Below are 25,203 nucleotides of genomic sequence, written 5' to 3'. Positions count from 1 at the left end.
CAAAAAGTTAGAATTCCACATGCATTCATCTACTTACAAATGAGTGATATATTTTTATATAAACTACTAGATGAAGACTTTGCTTCTGTCTTTTTTCTAAAAGTCCAACCCACAAAATATTACCTGCTTGAAGTGAAAACTCATGGTTTTGGGAAAAAACAAAACCAAAGCACAACAAAAAACAGTTTTTAAGAAACTATTTGCTTCAGTCTTAAAAATACCTAAAAATAGACTTACGTTTGTTCCTTTAAATTTCATTTTTATTTTGTTGATCATGGCTACAAGCTGGATTGTACACAGAAAACTACAGTTTATTTGAGTAGAGGCTGCCACTGAAATCAGGAACTGGCTTTTTTGTTTCATTGAAACCTCATTGTGATATTTGTCGTTGTTGTTGTTGTTCCCGAGACAGAGTCTTGCTCTGTCACCCAGGCTGGAGTGCAATCGCATGATATCAGCTCACTGCAACCTCCGCCTCCTGGGTTCAAGCGATTCTCCTACCTCAGCCTCCTGGGTAGCTGGGATTACAGGTGCCCACCACCATGCCCGACTAATTTTTGTATTTTTAGTAGCGATGGGGTTTCTCCATGTTGGTCAGGCTGGTCTCGAACTCCTGACCTCATGATCTGCCTGCCTTGGCCTCCCAAAGTGCTGGGATTACAGGCGTATGCCACCAAGTCTGGCCTATGACATGTTTTATTTGTACATGCTATTGCTCGTCTCCATGCAATAGACTCCTGATATTTTTTTAACTTGTATCACTGAACTTTTTCTGTTGCCATAATACAGAACCTTCTGATGACAAACAAAATATGCTGTTTATCGTGGAGATTTACTTAATGTGTTCTATTTCCCTGTAGGGGAAGAGAGAGAGAGAGAAAGAGAGAGAGAGAGAGAGACTTTTAACTCTCTCAAAAACATGGCTGCTTCTGTCTCTCTGAATTAGAATTAAATTGAAGATGATATTTAGACCTTGAACTTTATATGTAGGTCTATATCTCTTCTAGTCATCTCCCACACACCTTTAACAGCACATCACTGCCTTTGGAAACTCATTCTTTGAGATGTTTTTGACACTTGTTTACAAAAGATAGAAAAAGAACAGAAAATTTGAACAAAGCATCTATTAGCGTCTCTGTAGTGTATTTTCATAACATGTAAATTACATATTCCTGGAAAAAAGCATTATAACATTACCTGTATCAATGGCTTCTTTAATATTACCTTCTGGGACTTTCCAAGATTCTCATAGTCTTCTTCACTTATACTTTTTTTATTCATTTTTTTAACTTTTAAGTTCAGGGATGCATGTGCTGGTTTGTTACATAAGTAAACTTGTGTCATGGGAGTTTGTTGTATAGATTATTTCATTACCTAGGTATTAAGCCTAGTATCCAATAGTTATTTTTCCTGATCCTCTCCCTCCTCTTACCTTCCACCCATCCTATAGACCCCAGTATGTGTTGTTCCCCTCTTTGTGTCCATGTGTTCTCATCATTTAGCTCCCACTTATAAGTGAGAATATGCAGTATTTGGTTTTCTGTTCCTGCGTTAGTTTGCTAAGGACAATGGCCTCCAGCTCCATCCACATCCCTGAAAAGGATATGATCTCCTTCTTTTTTATGGCTGTATAGTATTCCATGGTAGATATGTACCACATTTTCTTTATCCAGTCTATATGTTTTTTCTCTGCCTAAGCATCACTGAAAGAAAACCAAAAGGTATTACACATTGGTATCTGTAAAAAACTCTTAAGTATGCTAGCAAGTTGGATGAATGTGGAAAGTAGGTCTTAGGAGGGCATAACTTGATAGAATCCAAATATTTCCTATAATAGAGACACCGATTGCCTAGGACCATTCAGGAACTTAAGACAAGTCAATCTTTGATGCTGAGCTTCCTTCTATGGGGTGCAAGCTCTAGAGACACAACAGGGCACCACAATGGTAAGATCTGAGTGGCCATAATCCCCAAATGGTAACTTTCTATTTTCCCTCTATCATTCCCTGGTATTTCAATTTTGTTTCCTATCCAACAGAATCCCAAAAGGTGACCTGAATATCCCATCAAGCACAATCACCTTGAAATACACAGTGGAGTGAGAAACCTTACTATGTACAAGAATTCTTGTTATTCATAGTAGTTACGTTCACTGAAGTCATTACCAACACTGCATTAGTGAATATTGAACCATTGTTTTTAAGGAAAATATCGGGTTATGTTCCTACGAGCCTCTGGACACAAACATTTTCATTAACTGATCAGTATACAACTTTTTTTTTCTTTTTTTAATTGAGATGGAGTCCCACTCTGTCACCCAGGCTGGAGTGCAGTGGCGGGATCTTGACTTATTGCAACCTCCACCTCCCAGGTTCAAGCGATTCTTCTGCTTCAGCTTCCCAAGTAGCTGGGATTACAGGCATGCACCACCATGCCCAGCTAATTTTTGTGTTTTTAGTAGAGACAGGGTTTCACCATGTTGACCAGGCTGCTCTCAAACTCCTGACCTCACGTGATCTGCTTGCCTCTGTCTGCCGAAGTGCTGGGATTACACGCATGAGCCACCGCTCCCAGTCAGTTTACAACTTTTTAAATGTGTATTTCTGTTTAAAGATATGTTACCTTATTTGAGATATACTTTCTGTTCTTCAACACTGAATCCATGACCAACTGTGCTGTCACTCATGTCTCAATGAATTATTTTCTTTGTAGGGCAAGTCACAGCCTTCTCAGACTTAGGAACAATAAACATCACTTCAGGGCTATATTTGGGGACCATTTTAAACCTCGAAGTCACCAACAAAAAGCACAAAAACACGAAAAACCTGGCACAAAATAGTTCATGAAAAGAGCACGTTTATTATATGAGTCCAAACAAGAATGCAGAGTCACCTCATTTCACCTCAACTGCAAATGTGTTCTGATTGTTTGCTACTCTACAAGTACCTGTGAGAGACCCCCAGCCCACCACGAGTATTGATTTGGGGGTTACTAGTAAATTTTAGTGAATTTTCAAATCCAGATTCTGTGAATAATGAGATTGACTATATTTTATCAAAGACCAGCCCCACCATTATTTATTCTTTTAAAAATTTTCTCTTAGAGACCAGGTCTTGCTCTATTGCTCAGGCTTGAGCACAGTGGTACAATCACAGCTCACTACAGCTTCCAACTCCTGGGCTCAAGTGATCCTCCTGCCTTAGCCTCCTGAGTAGCTGTGATTACAGATGCATGTCACTATGCCCAGCGAATGTTTTAATTTTTAAAAAACGGGGTCTCACCACATTGCCCAGGCTGGTCTTGAACTCCTGGCCTCAAATGATCCTCCTGCCTCAGCTTCCCAAAGCGTTGGGATTACAAGCACGAGCCACTGCTCTCATCTCTTTCCTATCTTAACCTTGCAACATACCAGCTGTAGCACATCTTCCTGTGGTTACATAGAGATAAGAACTGTCACCGAGGTAAGAACACTGGATGTGATGGACAACATGATTCTGATTTATTTGCAAAATCACAAGTACACCTTGAAGATGCAATTTGAACAATAGCCATAAAATGAATAAGTTGGTGTTGAGGTGCATGCAGTCATGAACAGACGTTTGTGGTATCTGATTGAAATTGCCAACTGCAGAATTTGTAAGGCGATAGCACCTGCATAGATCAGAGAGAGGGACAAAACAGAACAGTGATTTATCTGGGAATGAGATAGTTGCCTCCGGGGTTCTTCCAGGAATATTTCAGAACAAGCATGCATTCTTTCGTTGTATTCTTCTCTGCAAGTCTCTCATGACCTCCTTCCCTTCTCTACATCAGTCTTTGGGGATTGCTGACTCACAAGGCAGACAGGCTTTGTTTCCCCTGTGTTTGCATTGTGAACTTAGTCCTCTTAATTATAAATAATGAATACCCATTCTCGTTTTGACTTAACATCCCTGGTAACACAATCTCTCTGTTTGCTCTCTAGAGGTAACTCTGCTGAAGAAGATACCGATGACATCTAGCACGTCCTGGCCTTGCCTTCCTTATTCAAATCGACTGCATATATTACTAAGAAATCCTTTGTTGAATGAATAATGCTGAAGTCACGAGGCCTGCATGTGTGAGAGACAGGAAATAGGAACACTTATTGCTTTAGTGGATTTATGCCAATTTCATACTCTCCTGTTTAACGTGTTATTAACCATTCTCCTTAGACCAACTGTCCCCGTCTCCTTCTGTCTTCCTTTTGCTCCCTCCCCATCTTTCCTCTATCCCTCTCACTCCCCAAAGCTTAAGAATGAGAGCTACAAGACCAGGAAATTTTTTTATTGCCACCTTTTTGCCTCGGTGAATACTTTAAGTCTTCTAGTTTTACCAACATTATATCCAGAATGCTTCTACTCAAGTGTTTCTTTAACTGTCAGCCACCTTATGTTATTATGACATTTTATGTAACAGCAAGGTCAATATTTTCTATATTTTACAAATAAAAAGCAACAGAATTGCATAACTTTGGAACCATTTAGGGCACTTGTTAATTCGATATAAACATGCAGTGTGCTAATCTGCACACAGCATTCTTCTGCACATAGTACATTTGTTGATACATTTTATTCTCACCACAATCCAGGCAATGTACTTAAGCTTAATACGAATAAAAAATAAGGCAAGTAGACATTAACCTGACCTGATTCGTGAGAATCCTAACACTGGAAAAATTTAAACAAATATCTTTGTATTAGTTCATTTTCACACTGCTATAAAAAACTGCCCGAGACTGGGTAATTTATAAAGAAAAAGGATTTAACTGACTCACAGTTCCACATGGCTGGGGAGGCCTTAAGAAACTTACAATCATGGCAGAAGGGAAAGGGGAAGCAAAGACCTTTTTCGCGTGGGGACAGGAAAGAGTTAGCAAGAGCAGGGAAAACTGCCTTATAACCCTCAGATCTCGTGAGGACTCCCTCACTATCACGAGAATGGCATAGGGGAAACGGCTCCCATGACCCAATCACCTCCCACTGGGTCCCTCCTTAGACATGTGGGGATTATGGGGATTACAATTCAAGATGAGGTTTGGGTAGGGACACAGCCAAACCATATCAATCCTAATTTCCCACATCTAAGGACAGTGAGAGCTGCTCCAAGAATCAAGTGATTCTCGTTTGTATATTTTATAATATACAATGTATATATACAAATATGCACTATAGAGCAAGTTGTGTCTCCCGGGCTACCCAGAGAGACACAACTTTCTCTATAGTGCATAAACATTTTTCTTACTTACTAAACCCAACATCTATTTCTCTCATAGTCACCAAATGAAAGTCTTCAATGTGTCAATCACTGGGCTCTGTCTTTAAATCTGCTCCGGTTTGCTTCACTGAAATTCTTTCACCAAGCAGCAGGTGAAAACAACTTGTAGTTTTCTCATCCTGAATCTGATATACACATCTTATGCAAATACATTCTGGATCTTCATGCCTTCATATTCTCTGGGGAAATGTAAGTCCTAGGTAAAATTTCACTTTCAATTATCCACACCTGGGAGAATTTTGGTTTAGAAGGAGAAGGGCTATGGAGAAGAGATTCTAAAGAAGATATTGGATCTGAAGGACAGAGACTTTGTGGCCAGTCTCTCTGATATCCAAGCAATTGTCAGGACCTGTGTTGACGGTTGGTGAAAATCCCTAGAAATAAAGATGTCTGAAAACTAAAATTTTAAAAAAGATAGCTGGCTATGGTGGTATGCACCTGTAGCCCCAGCTACTCATGAGACTGAGATAGGAGGATTGCTTGAGCTCAAGGCAGCAGAGAGCTACGATTATGTCACTGCACTCCAGCCTGGGTGACAGAGTGAGACCTTGTCTCAAAAAAAAAAAAAAAAAAAAAAAAAACTGGAGAAAAAACAAGAGAAAAAATCATAGATAGTTAAAAAAAATTGACAATGAGCACAAATAATAGAGTGTAAGAATAAGAAAAATTTCAGCAGAAGGATGTGATATGAGTGAAATTTGGATAGTAGAATATCAAATATAAATTTTATTTATTTGTATTTTATTTATTTTCTCCTCATGTGTATTGTTTTTGCTATTTCTTATGTGAAATAACAGTCAGTATGATTAGTAACAATTGTATATATCTATCCTTTATCAAATATTTAGATATCTGGCAATTTTAAGCTTGAAATAATTACAAAATAATTTAGGCTTCTTTTACGACTGAGGAAAAGTTTTATATTTGGATAATAATTTACATTCTTTTTACCACTAAGGAAAAAAATTGAATTAATGGCTTCATTGGGTTTTTATTAAGGCTCTAAATATGTAAAATATGTTTGTCATTTGGTATTCCTGTGACTATCTTCAGTGTTAAAAGTAATAAAGTCATTCCTTGTATATTTAACCTAAGAGGCAATTTTTTTTTCTTTCTAAGATGGAGTCTCGCTCTGTTGCCCAGGCTGGAGTGCAGTGCCATGATCTCAGCTCACTGCAACCTCTGCTTCCCAGGTTCACACCATTCTCCTGCCTCAGCCTCCCGAGTAACTGGGACCATAGGTGCCCGCCACCATGCCCAGATAATTTTTTTGTATTTTTAGTAAAGGCAGGGTTTCACTGTGTTAGCCAGGATGGTCTTGATCTCCTGACCTCGTGATCCATCCCTCTTGGCCTCCCAAAGTGCTGGGATGACAGGCTGGGCCACTGCACCCGGCAGAGGCAACTTTAAATGCATGAATAGTTTAGTTCATGAAAGGGAAAAAACATATGTGATTTATAGTAAAGATACAATAGGTACATTCTTTTAAAAATTAGTATAGTTTTATGTAGTCCTGAACACTTTGTTTAAATGTCAAGGATTATAAGAAATAAACTACCAGGATATGTTTTTAGTAATTCAAAGTAGTATTAATAAGATGATAGGAATGTAATGGTGATATACCATTAAGCAAACATGACAAGTCAGAATCTTACAGGCCATTTCCTAGGAAAAATTCGAGTCCTAATTCATAGTAGAAATTGGAACAGAATTCTGCCATCCAGAACCCTTTCATGGTCTGAGCTGTGTGCTAATAAGAGGAGATGATAAAATAACAGTCAGTGTTGTACAGGCTTCCAACCATTCTTCTTACCACTTGAGTATGTTGACAGTATTCATTATCCCTGAGGCAAAAAAAAAAAAAAAAAAAAAAAATTCAAGTTACCAAATACAACTTTGAAGATGTAAGTATAGCTTTTACCAAGCAATATGCCATCTTCCACTGACAGGTTGCTGAATGTGTATTATTTTCTTTGACTCTGACAATAACTCTTAGTTTGGCGTCATCACACAGATTGGAGGAAAATGGCATTAAACGCAGAAGTGGCTTACCCGAGTTGACTCCTCTCCCACAGTTGAAGCTGAATTCTAAGTAAAAATCAGAACTAAAAATAATTGACCCCATGCCAAAGCACTAGAGCAGGGAAGAAGCAAGAATTGTGCAAAATAATTGCCTTCTAAACAAAATGCTTTATGAATTGCAAAATGCCAATCCCTCCACATATTTCAGGAAAGACCTTGTCTTTAGGTTTTGTAGGTTTTTCTGTTGTTTACGTTTTTTACTCTCTCATTCTCTCTCTTTGTGTCTCTGTCCCTCTCTGTCACAGACACACACACACACACACACACACACACACAACTTCCCTTGAATTTCATGTCCTTCCTTATTCTTGATTCACCTTCTTTCTCTCTTGTTTTCATCTCTTTCTCTCTCGTTCCAATGACGTCTCACTCCTTAAAGTCTTTGCTCTCCGGTAAATTATTTTTCCTCTTTTTTTAATACCCTCCCCTCCTATGAGCATACTCGACTCTTGACAATATAAAAATATTTCTTTCAATTCCCTGGCATCCTGCTGAGCTTGCCCATTAAGTATGTCTCTAAAGCTCTTTAGAAATGCAATGGTGATTTCTTCCCCCTTGTTTACTCCTTATAGCATAAATATCTGGATTAGCGAGGCTGCTTAATCTTACAAATAACTTTGGAATTGCCATGTCTTTATCCTATGGTTCAATTCATCTCTGTAGCACTAGATGCTCTTAGCCACTGTTCATTCCTTTAAAGTAAATGACTCACCCTCACTGTGTTCCCTGGCCAATTATCTACTCCTTTGTCTCTGTGTTAAGTGGTAAAATCTCTCCTGGTCCTGTACTAATTATTGTTTGCATTCTTTATCACTTATTTGTAATGGGATATGTTCTGTGCATGACAACACAGAACTATCATATATTTCCTGAAGCAGGTTTTTTTCTGTTCTCTTTCTCTCTTTTTCTCTCCATCACTAGCTTCTTTGGAGAAGCTAGCTGCCGTAATTTCCAAGCCTAGGAGTTCTACCAAGGGCATCTACTTTCCAGGAGTTACTTCTACCATCTAGACAGGGCATGGTGGTAAATGCCTGTAATCCCAGCACTTTGGGAGGCCGAGGCAAGCGGATCACTTGAGATCAGGAGTTTGAGACCAGCCTGGCCAACATGGCAAAATCTCATCTCTACAAAAATACAAAAATTAGCTGGGTGTGGTGTCACATGCCAGTAGTGGGATTGTGGGAGACCACCTATTATGGACTGAACTGTGCTTCTCTCCTGCCCTCAAATTCATATGTTAAAACTAATCCTCAATGTGACTGTACTCGGAGATAGAGCCTCTAAGGAGGTAATTCAGTTTCCATGAGGTCATGAAGTCAGAGCCCTAATCCAATAGGACTAGTTTCCTTATTATAGAAGAGAAAAAGACATCAGGAAGGCATGCACATAGAGAAAAGACTATGTGAGGTCCAAGAGCATTAGCTCATGCCTATAATTCCAGCACTTTGGGAGGCTGAGACAGGTGGATCTCTTGAGTCCAGGAGTTCACGACAAACCTGGGCAACATGATGAAACTCCTGCTCTACAAAAAATGTGAAAGAAAAAGTTTAGCTGAGTGTGGTGGCGCATGCCTGTAGTCTCCACTACTTGGGAGGCTGAGGTGGGAGGATCACTTAAGCCTGGGAGGTCGAGGCTGCAGTGAACCATGATCATGGCACTGCACTATAACTTGGGTGACAGATAAAGACTCTGTCTCAAAAAAACCCAAAAGTGATCACATGAGGACACAGGGAGAAAGGGAGAAGATGACCATCTACAAACCAGGAAGAGAGACCCCTTATTGAAAACCAACCCTATGAACACTATGATCTTGGACTTTCATATTCTAGAACTGTGAGAAGACAACTGTTTGTTTTTAAGCCATCCAGTTTCTGGGATTCTGTTATGACATCCTGAGTTGACTGAGACATGTGGCATAAAGTGTCTCAGAGTTTCACACTTGTCACCATAGGTAACTCAACAGAAACAACTCCATTTCAGACAATTTTCACTTATCATCTCTTTATCATTGAGTCCTGTACCAGTGGTATGTCATGTCCCTGTAATCTAAAAGGAACTCTCTTGAAAGATGAAATGGTATTTAATGAGAGACTGTGACCATTCACTGTTCTAAAATAAGTTCCCGGTCAGTGCAAACCAGATCTACTACTAGTGTCAGCAGCAGAATATTTTTCTAATGGATATGTTCCAATCTTCCTTCTGGAGGAGTTGAAAGTGGGTCAAATGTTGGGAAAAAATTGGATGTTTGTCACTGATATGGTTAGGTTTTGTGTCCCCACCCAAATCTCATCTTAATTGTAATTCCCATAACCCCCATAATCCCCAAGTGTCAAGAGAAAGACCAGGTGGAGGTAATTGAATCATGGGGGGCAGTTTCCTACGTGCTGTTCTTGTGATAGTGAGTGAGTTATCATTAGATCTGATGGTTTTACAGGGGGCTTTTTCCCCATTCATTTAGCACTTCACCTTCCTGCCGCCTTGTGAAGAACGTGCCTTGCTTCCCCTTTCCTTTCCCGTTACAACATGACTGTAAGTTTCCTGAGGCCTCCCCAGCCATGCTGAACTATGAGTTGATTAAACCTTGTTCCTTTATAAATTACCTAGTCTCAGGTACCTCCTTATAGCAGTGTGAGAACGGACTAGTACAGCTTTTTTTTATAGCATTTGTCTGTGGACTTGGATATTGCTACACCATTTGTTGTTAACTATAAGGATATTTTGTGCTATAAATCACCTTGGAATATCAGTGATAGACTTCTTGTTGGGTAGTGATAGGCAAAAACATACTCTTCTGTTATTGCCTTGATGAGATTAGTTTTGAGAGCACTTTAAGTTGAATTAGAAATTTGACCTTTACATGGAGTGGGAGATTATAATACATTAGAGGTATTTCAAGGAAAGTAATATTTATTCAATTGTCTAGTTTCCTTGAGTAATGGGAAATATGATGTAAGACATTCATAATCTGAATAACGTATTATATCTTCCTCCCTCTGTGTTAAATACATCAAAACATGAGTTGAACAAAATATACTATGGGCATATAAACCCAACAAAATATCATAATTATCATGACATCCATCCAAGGAACCATTACTCAGATTTCACTGACCATTTTCAGCATGACAAGATATGTTATTTTCCACATATTATTAGGGGACTCTTATAACTCCAATGTTTCAAATTTGATTTGTTACAGTACAAAACAGAGTCTCATTATCATCAATCGGTTTCCTACATTGTCTATGCCTTGCCATTCTGGGGTTTTTATTTTCTTGAGGCATCAACTTGAATTGTCCATGTGATATTCACTCCAGAATGCATGAGCGTCAGAACTAAGACAATGCTCCAAATAACAAATGTTCTGTTAGGGCTGGCACCAGCAAAGCCAAATGCTGTTCACCCAGATGGTCTAATGTAGAGAACAATATAGCAGTCAAGTTCATGAAAACAAGAAGAGTAGATTTTGAACTGAGCATCCAAAAAGCTGAAAGCCCCAAAAGCTATTTTAGCTAACAGCTAGCTAGCTAGATAGTTACACAGATAATAGATAGAGTGACAGATCATTCTATTTATCAATTATCTTAGATAGATAATAGATAAATCTATTTATCAATTATCTTAGATAGATAATAGATAAATCTATTTATCAATTATCTTAGATAGATAATAGATAAATCTATTTATCAATTATCTTAGATAGATAATAGATAAATCTATTTATCAATTATCTAGATAGATAATAGATAAATCTATTTATCAATTACCTTAGATCGATAATAGATAAATCTATCAATTATCTTAGATCGATAATAGATAAATCTATCAATTATCTTAGATAGATAATAGATAAATCTATCAATTAGATAGACAATAGATGAATCTATCAATTATCTTAGCTAGATAATAGATGAATCTATCAATTATCTCACGTAGCTAATAGATAAATCTATCAATATCTCATGTAGATAATAGATAAATCTATCAATATCTTACATAGATAATAGATAAATCTATCAACTATCTTACGTAGATAATAGATAAATTTATTTATCATTTAAGGTAGATTATTCTATTTACCTATTATCTATCCGTTATTCTATTTATCTGTTAATTTATTTTTTAATGGATAAATAGAATGATAAATACAATGATAGATCTATTTACATCTATATTCAGAAAGAGAGATAGACACATAGATAAAAAATAGATGACAGACAGTATAGATAGATGATAGATAACATCTATCTTTATCAAGATAGATAGATAAGTAGATAAAGCAATCTTGCATCTATATCCAGATGGATAGATAGAATGATAGATGGTGGATATCTAGATCTTGAAGATAGATAGACATCTTTGGATCTACAAATATAGATGTAGACTTTTTATAGATAGATATAGACATAAATATACAGATATAGATTTACAGATATATATATATACACAGATATAGATAGATATATAGAGAGAGAGGGAGATAGAAAGATATGAGTACAAATGTGTGTGTATGTATTTCAAGTGATTATTTTATTACTTTGTGGTTTGATTGTATCTGCCTTGTTCAACAATCCTTACTGGCAATACATTATAGCTTAATATGATCCTTTATCCAGTGTAGATGGATTGCAAGAAAGTTCTCTTTCAAGAACACTTGCCCCATTAGGAGAATGTATATTAATTATTTATCATCAGTGGAGAAACTGTGGGTCACCTTTTGTTTTGTATTTTGTGGCAACATTTCTCACCATATTTTATGATGTATCCATGGTTTAGCCTGATGTGTGTGGAACTAGGCCTATAGCAGATGGTTACTGACTATGGGGTAGAGATACATGTAAATTAATAAATGTAATACATAGTAATAACTATTATGATCATGTTGGGGCAGACATGAAGCTCACTGAAGGTGTAAAATTAAAAAAAAAAAGTGATAGGCCAGGTGCAGTGACTCACACCTATAATCTCAGCAGTTTGGGAGGCTGAGGCAGGAAGGTTTCTTGAGCTCAAGAATTTGAGACCAGACTGGGCTACATGGTCTCTACTCTGTTTCTACTAAACATTAAAAAATTTAGCCAGGCATGGTGGTGTGTACCTGTAGTCCCAGCTACTGGTGAGGCTGAGGCAGGAGGATTGCTTGAGCCCAGGAGATCGAGGTTGCAGTAAGCTATGATTGCACCACTGCACTCCAGCCTGGGCAACAGAACAAAGCCTGGTGAATGGGTCAGGAGATACTCAGAGTGGAAAAGTTGACGAGGGTATATTTGACTGGAATGTGCTATGTCCAATGAATGAATGAATGTACTAAGTAATATTAAGGATTTTTAGTACTGGTTAGTATTCGTGTGGGATAGGTTTACCCTAAACCATTAGGTTTACATCCCTAATGTAGTATTGATGCACTACAGTTGATAATTGGTCTCGATCTCCTGACCTCATGATCCGCCTGCCTCGGCCTCCCAAAGTGCTGGGAGTACAGGCATGAGCCACCGCGCCCAGCCAGGTGCAGGTTATATGATTATGGACATTGACTAGTTGAGACATTGAGTAGTTGCTGGTTGAACATTATTTGTTGGTGTTTATGTTGGGATTCAAATACTCATGGTAATAGATTATATAATTAAAAGTAGAGTTTAAAAGGATGGAATGAAGAAAGAGAGGAAGTAAAATTTAATTAGGCCTTTTTGAGTAGTTATAGTAATGGAGACTGTGACTCAATTAAGTGGGTTTTAAACAATAGAGAATAAATTCTTCTGGGGTACTGACGACAAGAAGAAAGACTTACACAGGAAGCATTTCAAGGCACTGAGACACATCTGTTGTGCTGTGTTCAGGTATATTTTTTGCAGCATCTATAATGTATCTGAAAGCAGAAAGATCTCAATGCTGGCGTGTTCTGTATAAAAACGTCTAAAAATTACCATTTCCACAACCAGCATCCAAATGGAATTTTGGGGCTTTTATTTGTTTGTTTGCTTTCTTTCTATTTTCTTTTGAAAGTGAGCAGCTTAAAAGATACTAGTGTGAGGCGAAGCGTGGTGGCTCAAACCTGTAATTACAGCACTTTGGGAGGGAAAGGCAGGAGGAGCACTTGAGGCCAGGAATCTGAAACCAGTCTGGGCAACATAGTGATACTCTGCTTCTACAAAACATTTTTAAAATTAACCAGGTGTGATGGTGAGCACTTGTAGTCCCAACTACTCAGGAGGCTGAGGCACAAGGGTGGCTTGGGCCAGGAAGTTTCAGGCCACAGTGAGCTGAGATTATACCACTGCACTCCAGCCTGGACAACAGAGCAAAGTCCTGTCTCAAAAACAAACAAACAAACAAACAACAAACCATACTAGGTGAGTAACACCACAAGAATCAGAACAGGATCAATGATAGAAATTGAAAAGGTTGTCCACAAAAGCCATTGTGGAGGCAATAGTGCAATGCAGAGATAATGAATGTCTGCAGTCAGAGTGAGTGAGTATGGAGTCATGACTGCTTTTGACAGTATTTTGAGATGGGTAGACAAGAAAGGCAGCATCAGCCATCCATTATTACTGGAATCCCACCAGGGAAATTCTTCAGCCCAAACCACAGCCGCCTTAAGACTCAAAGACAGCAAGGAAAGTGAAGTGGCTGCATCCTCTGAAAGGCAGAGACATAACTCCGATGCAGCCATGTGTGGTCCATGCTCTCATTCGCATCACAGAATCGATACTTGACATTAATTTTCTTTTTCCATTAAGAAAGATTTTATGTTTTTTTACTTTGCTTTCTAGTACTTTATTCACTCAGGAATTCAGCACAATGTGGACCACCAGAGTAGATGGGCATTAGAGCAGTGGTCCTCAAGTGGGGCCTATTGTGCCCCCGCCCCCTACCAGGGGACATTTGACAATGTCTGGAAACATTTTTTGTTGTCAGTAAAAAAGATGGAGTAGGTCCTACTAGCATCTTGTTGGTTGAGGCCACAGATGCTGCTAAACATCCTACATTGCCCAGCACAGCCCCCACCAAGGCATATCCGCTTCAATAAAAAAGAATGAAATCATGTCCTTTGTAGCAAGAAGGATGCAGCTGGAAGCCATTATTCTAAGTGAATTAATGTGAAAAATGGAAAATCAAATACCGCGTGTTCTCACCAATAAGTGAGAGCTGAACATTGAGCACACATGAACACAAAGATGGGAACAATAGACACTAGGGATTCCAAAAGCAGGGAGAGAAGGAGGGGAGCGTCATTTGAAAAACAAACAAACAAACAAAATGAACAAACAAAAAAACTACTTATTGGGTGCTATGTTCACTTTTTGGGTGACAGGATCTGTAGAAGCCCAAAACCTCAGTATTGAGCGATAAACCCTTGCAACAAACCTGCACATGTAATCCCTGAATCTAAAATTTAAAAAGTATATATTGGTTTCAAATGCTGATGATGATGAGGCTGAGAAACCCTGTTCTAGAAGTTTAACAGCTTTTCCGGTTGATGCCAAATCACTGATTGTATGGGTGCACTTATGGCATCCAAATGATTTGGAATCTGAGACACATTAAACTGACCTTAGAGCCCAGCAGCACAAGTGTGAGTGAGTCCACCTCAGATACACTCAGTCAGGTGACTTTTGCAGGTTTCTAACTTTGTGCATCTGTTGCCTAGTGTCTCACAGAAGAATGGGCTTCTGAACTGGGAATGACTGCATTTCTTAGGGGCACCCACTTTTCCTGCTCATTGCTCAGTGCTTTTCAGCAGGGTGAGCACATACCATTAAAAAAAAATAAAGCAAAACCTACTCTCACACTTATTTTAGAGACAAAGATCTTAAGGCAAATAACAAAACCATCTAGGGCAAATGAGAGTCTGCCTCAATCCAAGTTCTTTGTGTTTCTTTCTTAGCAACAGATAGAACAGATAATCCACTGATCCATAATAGTTTCCCAAGATGCTGGGAGTCAGTATCTAATTTCCGGTTATGCCCCGAGATCAAAAGGGAATGGGAGCTGGGCATGGTGGTGCACGCCTGTAGTTCCAGCTACTTGGGAGACTGAGGCAGGAGAATCGCTTGAACCCCAGGAGTTTGAGGGTGAAGTGAGCTAAGATCGCACCATTGCACCCCAACCTGGGCAATAGGAGTAAAACCCTGTCTCAAAAAAAAAAAAAAAAAAGGAGGGGAGGGAGGAGAGGGAATGGGAAATGCCAAAGAGTATGTGGCTCTGAAGACCTCACTGGAGACAATGTTTGAACAACCTGAATATGTTCAACTATCTTGTTTACCCCTGCTTCTGTTTATTCTTTTTTTTTAATTGGACTCCAAGTCTGGTTTTCTAAAATTTGTTTAAAGGTGCATGTGTCAACATATATATGTTTTACATGCATGTATATAATGTACTTTATATGCTTATACATAGCTCATATGCTTGGTAGAGAGAAAATGCTATGTAAAGTCTTTGGAGACCAAGGGCAAACTTCTTGGTCTCTAAAGAGTTTCTGAAGTTCACTGAAAGTCAACTGACAAAACGCAGATTAATCAGAGAAAAGGCATGCACATTTATTTAATGTGTATGCACAGGGGCCTTTAGAATAAATACCCCAAGATACATAGGAAAATGTCCATTTTTTGAAATAAGATTGGACAAAAAGGGCCTGCTCTAAAGCTAATGGACGGAGTGGGGAAATCCAGCCAGGCCTGTCTGTCTAGATTGTTTTTGGCCTCTCTGAGCAGCGCTCCTTCCTTCTGGGTGTGGGGCAGGACCCTCTCTGGAATGGGGGGGTCTTATGACCTACAGTCAAACAAGGTAGGTCTGGGAATTCTTTGTGGCCAGTTTCTACACAGAAAGTTAGGGTCATGTTTCTAGGTTTTATGGCTGGCTTTGGGGAAATGGGGTTCTGGTTTTTAGGACTCACCTTGAGGTAGTAGGATTCTAGTTTTTATGGCGCCTCAAGGGAAAATGCAACCAAGAGACAGGAGAGCAGAAGAAGATCAGAGATAACTGCTTCTGTGGCCTGTATTTGGGTCTTGTTTTCTAACCTCCAACAATAATATATTTGCTATTGAATTATCTATTACAAGAACTAGCAGATCATTCATAAAAGGAGCAAATTTATTTCTGGAAAGCATGGAAGTAGATTTTCTTACACTCTAAGCTTACTATTTATCCTTCCAAGCTCATTGAAAGAACAAAGCCTCTATCAATCACTGTTTACTCATGCTTTGACAAATATTAAGTATCAGGAAAGAACTCGAATCTAGGTGAAGGATATTGGAATAGTGTCTCTAAGAGCAAAGGACCTTTGTTTTAAACAACAACAGGCAAAACAAAACAAAATTAGCAGGTTCTAATAACCAACTTCTTAGACTAATCTGCTCAGAAATTTCACTTCTTGTGTCTTTCATTCATAACAGTCTAAATTTCTAAAAATGGACATTTTCCTATGTATCTTGGGGTATTTATTCTAACGGCCCCTGTGCAAACACAGTAAAATTCCCTTTCTTCCTCTAAAGTAGCCTCTTTGGAGTCACTAAGATGACACCATGTCCATATGCTCAAATGCTTTGTTGGAAGTTACTGAGATAGACCATCGAATTCTGTGGCTGTTTCTCTTTCCTTAACATGTGTATGAGAATCTGTAATCTGTAATACACTATTCATTGACTCAACTTTTCATCCGAACAACTGTAGAAAGAAATGTCATTGCCTCCTCCCCTAATTTTTGAAAGTTAAAAGGAGGAAAACATTTCCCCTGTCTCTATAGATGCTGTTGGGTAGATAGAAGTTGGAAAGAAGAAAGAAACAGCAATTTTAAGACATATTTTTATATGTGCATGTTCCTTATTTATTTCTTGCCCAATATAAGGCAAAGGATGTTTACTTCTTTCCTCAGCATGAAACAAAAATGTCTGCATGATGAAAAATTTCCAAATCACATGAGTGCAAAATTGACACTTTTGACATAGAAGATCCTTCTTTTTATTTTCTGTTATTATTTTGGTGGGGGAGGATAGGGTCTTGCTCTGTCACCCAGGCTACAGTGCAGTGGCACAACCATAGTTCATTGCAGCCTCCACCATGACTGGCTAATGTTTGTATTTTTCATAGACATAGGATCTCTTCTTGTAGCCATGCTTGTTGTTTTAACTCTTTGTCTATGGCTGCTTTCATGCTACACTGGAAGAGTTTGTGGCCTCTTGGCCAATAAAGCCCCAAAAATTGATTATAGGAAAACATCAACAACAGTAACAACAAAATAAAACCCGTGCTAATATGCAACTCAGTACCTCTTCTATTAATGTTATTGAGAAGTACAGAACATGTTAAGTTTTGAAGATATTGTATCTATTGCAAAGACAAAGAAGAAAATGCCTCTTTACTATCTGAAGGTTCACTGACAATCACTGACAAAAGGCAGAGTAACAGCAGAAAAGACACACAAATTTATTATGGTGCACATAACTCTTATGAAATAGAATATCTCAAAGAAATGGCCAAATGGTTGTTGCTTTCATACCATCTTGAGTTTACAGAAAGGATGGGGGCTTGGGTCCTGGCAACACAGGTTATAAGAGGAGAGAATAGAAGGTCTGGCCAGCAAAGGTGGTCTTGTTATGCAGATGAAATCTCCCAGGTAGCAGCTCTTAGAGGGAATAGATGGTAAATGTCTCTTTCAGACCTTTATAGATGTCAGTCTCTCAGTTCCTGTTTCCTAAATCCTGACAAGGGAGTCCGTCAAAGAAAGCCTGGCTGGCTGCCTCAATGCACACTTTCTCCACAGATGCAAACCTCCTCCACAAAAAACAGCTTTTCTGCTATTCTTGTGTTTCCAGCACTTCTGACTAGTCATCTTGACATATATCAGTGAAGTGTATTTTGGAGTAAACTTTTTGTTTCCTTTACTACCTTGGAAGCCAGCAGGTTTAATTACTTTCTACAAAAGACAGGCAACACTGTGATTATCATTTCATTCACATAATCAATATTATTTCACAGCTTTCTGTGAAAGAAAAGAAACAAGTGAAAACATTTGTAAAAAGATAAAAGTGATCACTATGCTTTCTGAATGGTTATAACATTTTAAACATTTTATTCATATTGAAATAACACAGATGACAGATTTGCAAAAACAGTATAGAGAGATTCTGTGAAACCATTATACACTTTTGACTAATAATGACAGTTTACATAACAGTAGGACATTGCAGAGAAAAGCAAACTGTTATACACTGTTACTGGGAATGTAAGCTAGTACAACCACTATGGAGAACAGTATGGAAGTGCCTCAAAAAACTACAAATTGACTACCCTATAATCCAGCAATCCCACTAGTGTGTAAATACCCAAAGGAGAAAAAAAAATCACTGTATAAAAGGGGTAATTGCATCCCATGTTAATTGTAGCACTATCCACAATAGTCAAGATACAAAATCAATCTGAGTGTCCGTGTCCATCGATGATTGAATGGAGAAAGAATATGTGGTGTACATACACCATGGAATACTATTCAGCTATTAAAAAAGAACAAAATTCTGTCATTTGTAGCAGCCTGAATAAGCCTAGAGGACATTATGTTAAGTAAAATAAGCCAGGCACAAAAAGATAAATGCCAATTTTGTCACTTATATGTGGATGCTAAAGAAGATCTTATAGTATTGGAGTGACATGATGGTTACTAGAGGAAGAGAAGACAGACAGGGGAGAGAGGGACAGATTTGTTAAAGGATACAAAATTGTGTTGTCTTTAGATTCAAAGTAAAACAAAACAAAACCCTCAGAATATCTCTTAAGTAATTATGTAAGTATTCTTAAATCCAGTCTATTTCAGCATCATTTTGGAAAATTTTTATTTATTATCGTATTTTATCCACATAATCCAATCTCATTGCATAGTAAGTTTAATACTACTGATAACAAGGCAGGATGTAATAGGTCAGTTTATCTAGTGAGTACTGAGTCTGAGACAATTTCAACCAAACTAATTTTTAAGCTTACTTTTGATTATTGAAATGCTATCTTTTCTAAAGCATTACTATACACTGCCAAATTTGTGAATAGATGCACCAATACATCTTTGGGAGAGTTTTATAGATACATGCCATTTAAAAAAATTTATCCTTTTTTTTTTTTTTTTTTTAAACAGGGATGGAGTTCCCTATGTTGCCCAGGCTGGTCTCAAACTCCTAGACTCAAGCTATTCTCTCACCTTGGCCTCCCAAAGTGCTGGGATTACAGGCGTGAGCCACCAGCATGGACTAATACATGACATTCTTAAAGACCTGAAGGATTCACAGGTTGTAGTCCTCATATTCCCATTTATCTCGTATTTCCTGTAGTGTAAAAGTCAGATAAATCTACAGGATGGCCATGGACTAGGCAAATTCAAACAAATACTAGCTGTAATTACAACTTTTGTACTAGATTTGGTATTTTGTTTCTCTGAACACAGATGAACATAGGCTTAGTTACATGGTATGCAATCATTGCTTGGTGGAATGTATTATTTTCTATTTCTTATAGGATGAAGAATGAAAGAGTTTCTGTCAGTTGGAAGATAAATCGGTTGACATTTAGTCTCTCTTCCCTAATGCATTGTCTTCTCTGCCTTATAGCAAGGGCCTGGGCTCCTGGATATGCTACCATCATATAACATGTTATGTCTATGGTATCATACTATTTAGACTAGAAGCTCAGGAGTGACCATTGGCAAGTCATGGTGGTTCACACCTCTAATCTCAGCACTTTGGGAGGCTGAGGCAAGAGGATCACTTGACTCCAGGAGTTTGAGACCAGCCTAGGCTACAGAGCAAAGTCTCACCTCTACAGAAAATTAAAAATAAAACACTAGTCGTGTGTGGTGGCATGCATATGTGGTCCCAAGCTACTCAGGAGGCAGAAGTGAGAGAATTGCTTGAGCCCAAGAGGTCAAGGTTGCAGTTAGCTATGATTCTTACCACTGCACTCTGGCAGGGGTGATGTAGCAAGACCCTGTATTAAAAACAAAAACAAAAAAAAAAGAATCAAAAAGAAAATTGTGTCATTCATACAATGGAAAACTAGGTAATCAGAAGATCTGACAAATTTATATGAGCAGACATGGAAAACTGCAAGTCACACTTTGGACATAATATGATCCCAATCATTTTTTTTAGATAGAAATGTATTGCATATTGATACACAGGAGGGGATGATACACAGAATGTGAGGATGGACACTGAAATGTTGATGATGACTCACTCCGAAGAGAGGAGTAGGACTGGGGAGGGCAGGGAATAAATTCTGTAACACTGCAATCTTTTCCATGGGAATTTAATCATATAACTAATAAGAGTGCAGACTAAAAATATAAATGTACTAACGGATTCTAGAATCATTTTTTAAAAAATCCAACAATGTTCTTAGCAACACCAGCAACACTGAATCAAATACACACTCGCTCAATGTGACTATTATGAAAAGAAGGCTTTCACTGAAATGTATAGAATTTTTGTCACTTTTTTCCCTTAAGTAATTTTATTTACTGATTTCATTTTTTCACTTTTATTTTAGGTTTAAGGGTACATGTGAAGGTTTTTTATATAGGTAAAGATGTGTCACAGGGTTTGGTATACAGATTATTTCAATACCTAGGTATGAAGCCCAGTACTCAATGGTGATCTTTTCTGCTCCTCTCCCTCCTCCCCGTCACCCCTCTGCAATTTTAATTTTAACCATATAGCTAGAGCCATAAATTTAAATTATTTAATGTTTTTATTTTTCTGAAAAGTGGAAAATGTCTACCTGTAGAGTTTTACATAGACAGAGAAATAGCTAAGAGTTTTTAGTCATATGGTTAGGATAAAACTTATTTTAAGCAAAAGACAGATGAGCTTAGCTATGCCATCTGATCTCAAAGGGCAGGATGAATCATTAAAGTAAGGAGCGCTTTTGTCAAAACCAAGCTGAAAGCCATTGTGGTAATGCACACATCTTCTACAAGGTCTGGGAATCAGAAGCAGTGGGTATGGAGAATAAAACACACCACACCATCACCAGAAAACTGCTGAGATATAATATGTATAATCTGAACACGACTCATCTTCAGGCCACATGGCATGGAGTCATCATTTTGTTATGAATTTAAGCAATTTTGCACAAAAGGAATGTGGACAGAGCTCAGTAACCCAACATCTTAGAAGTTAAACAAAACATTATCTCCCTGTCTACAAATCCAGCTTTGCAAAAAGGTCTTATAAACCACCAGGTAACATTGTCTTCCAGTATACTTTAATATCTTTGGATTTATTTAGTTTGGGACACAGTAATTGATCTTAAAGGAAAGCATTTTACTTAACTTGACCAGTAAATTATCTTAAAGAACACTACTTACCCTCAGGAAGAGACAACAATGGTTGTTTGATGAAAACTGTCTGTGTCACATGAATATACCCAAAGCATTGACACAAGAACCTTTGCTTTGAGAACATGCCACTGTTTGGAGATTATTTTCCATTCCATTCCATTCCACTGAATATTCCATTCCATTCCATATTCCATTCCATTTCGTATTCCATTCCATTCCATTCCATATTCCATACCATTCCATATTCCATTCCATTCCATTCCATTCCATCTTCCATTCCATTCCATTCAATATTCCATTCCATTCCATATTCCATTCCATTCCATTCCATTCCATATTCCATATTCCATTCCATTCCATATTCCATTCATTCCATATTCCATTCCATTCCATTCCAATTCCATTCCATTCCATATTCCATTCCATTCCATATTCCAATCCATTCCATTCCATTTCATATCCCATTCCATTCAATTCAATATTCCATTCCATTCCATATTCCATTCCATTCCATATTCCATTCCATTCCATCCCATATTCCATACCATTCCGCTCCATATTCCATTCCATTGCATATTCCATTCCATTCCATATTCCATTCCATTCCATTCTACTCCATACCATTCCATTCCATATTCATTTCCATTCCATTCTACTCCATACCATTCCATTCCATATTCATTTCCATTCCATATTCCATTCCATTCCATTCAATATTCCATTTCATTCATTCCATTCCACTCCATATTCCATTCAATTCTGTTCCATTCCATTCCATTCCGTATTCCATTCCATTCCATTCCCTTTCATTCCATATTCCACTCCATTCCATATTCCATTCCATTCCATATTCCTTTCCATTCCCTTCCGTTCGTTCAGTTTCATTTCATATTTCATTCCGTTCCATTCTGTACCGTTCCGTTTCGTTCCATTCCATATTCCATTCCATTCCATATCATATTCCATTCCTTTCCATTCTATTCCATTCTATTCCATTCCACTCCATTCCATTCCATATTCCATTCCATTCCATTCCATTCCATTCCATATTCCATGCCATTCCATTCTATTTCATTCAATATTCCATTCCATTATATTCCACTCCACTCCGTTCCATATTCCCTTCCATTCCATATTCCATTCCATTCTATTCCATTCCATATTCCATTCCATTGCATATTCCATTCCATTCCATTCCATATTCCATTCCATTCCATCCATTCCATATTACATTCCATTCCATATTTCATTCCATTCCTCTCCATATCCATTCCTTTGCATTCCATTCCATTCCATCCATTCCATATTCCATTCCATTCCATACTTCATTCCATTCCATTCAATTCCATTCCATATTCCATTCCGTTCCATTCCGTTACGTTCCGTTCCATTCATTTCAATTCCATATTCCATTCCATTCCATATTTCATTCCACTCCATTCCATTCCATTCCATAACATTCCATATTCCATTCCATTCCATTCCACATTCCATTCCATATTCCATTCCATTCCATATTCCTTTCCATTCCATATTCCATTCCAATAGATATTCCAATACATTCCATATTCCATTTCATTCCATATTCCGTTCCGTTCCATTCCGTTCCGTTCCATTCCATTCAATTCCATATTCCATTCCATTCCATATTCCACTCCATTCCACTCCACTCCATTCCATATCCATTCCATTCCATTCCATATTCCATTCCATATTCCATTCCATCGCATATTCCATTCAATTCGATATTCCATTCCATTCCATTCCTATTCCATTCCATTCCATATTCGATTCGATTCCATTCCATTCCATATTCCTTTCCATTCTACTCCATCCCAATCCATTCTCCATTCCATTCCATTCCATTCCATTCTCCATTCCATTCCATATTCCATTCCATTCCATATTCCGTTCAATTCCATGTTACATTCCATTCCATATTCCTTCCCATTCCATTCCCTTCCGTTCCATTCCATTTCACTTCATATTTCGTTCCGTTCCATTCTGTTCCGTTCCATTGCGTATTCCATTCAATTCCATATTCCATTCCATTCCATTCCATTCTATTCCATACCATTCCATTCCATTCTGTATTCTATTCCATTCCATTTCATTCCATTCCATATTCCATTCCATTCCATTCCATATTCCGTTCCATTCCATATTCCATTCCATTTCATATTCCTTTCCATTCCATTCCATTCCCTTCTGTTCCATTCCACTTCATTTCATATTTCGTTCCGCTCCATTCCATTCCGTTTCGTTCCATTCCATATTCCATTCCTTTCCATTCCATTCTATTCCATACCATTCCATTCCATTCCGTATTCTATTCCATTCCATTCCATTTAATTCCATTCCATATTCCATTCCATTCCATTCTATTCCATCCCATATTCCATTCCATTCCATTCCATATTCCATTTCATTCCATATTCCATTCCATTATATTCCATTTTATATCCCATTTCATTCCATTCCATTGCAATCCGATCCGTATTCCATTCCATTCCATTCTATTCCATTCCATTCCATTCCATACCATATTCCATTCCATTCCACTTCATTCCGTTCCATATTCCATGCATTCCATTCCATTCCATTCCATTCCATTCCATATTCCATTCCATTCCATATTCCATTACATTGCACTCCATATTCCATTACATTCCATTCCATATTCCATTCCATTCCATATTCCATTCCATTTCTTTTCATATTCCATTCCATTCCATGCCATTTCATTCCATTAAATATTCCATTCCTTGCCATTCCATTTCGTTCCATTCCATTCCATTGCATTCCATTCCATATTCCTTTCCATTCTGTATGCCATTCCATTCCATATTCCATTCCATTCCAGATTCCATGCCATTACATTCCATATTCCGTTCCGTTCCATTCCATTCGGTTCCGTTCCATTCCATTCAATTCCATATTCCATTCCATTCCATATTCCATTTCATTCCATTCCATTCCATTCCATATTCCATTCAATTCCATATTCCATTCCATTTTATATTCCATTTCATTCCATATTCCATTCCATTCCATATTCCATTCCATTCCATTTCGTTCCATTTCATTCCATTCCATATTCCATTCCATTACATAATCCATTCCCTTCCATTCCATTCCATTCCGTTCTATTCCATTCCATTCCATTCCACATTCATTCCATTCCACTCCATTTCATTCCATTCATATTCCATCCTGTTCCATTTTGTTCCGTTCCGTTCCATTGCATTCATTTCCATATTCCATTCCATTCCATATTCCAACCATTCTATTCCATTCCATTTTCCATTCCATTCCATTCCTTATTCCATTCCATTCCATTCCATTCCACTCCTTATTACATTTCATTCCATATACTATTCCATGGCATTCCATTACATTCCATAATCCATTCCATTACGTTCCATATTCCATTCCATTCCATATTCAAATCCATTCCATATTCCATTCCATTCCATTTTATTCCATATTCCATTCCATTTCATATT

This window comes from Trachypithecus francoisi, unplaced genomic scaffold, assembly GCF_009764315.1.
Source record: "Trachypithecus francoisi isolate TF-2019V2 unplaced genomic scaffold, Tfra_2.0 Lachesis_group6, whole genome shotgun sequence".
NCBI lineage: Eukaryota > Metazoa > Chordata > Mammalia > Primates > Cercopithecidae > Trachypithecus > Trachypithecus francoisi.
Note: the sequence above shows the minus strand (reverse complement) of the source record.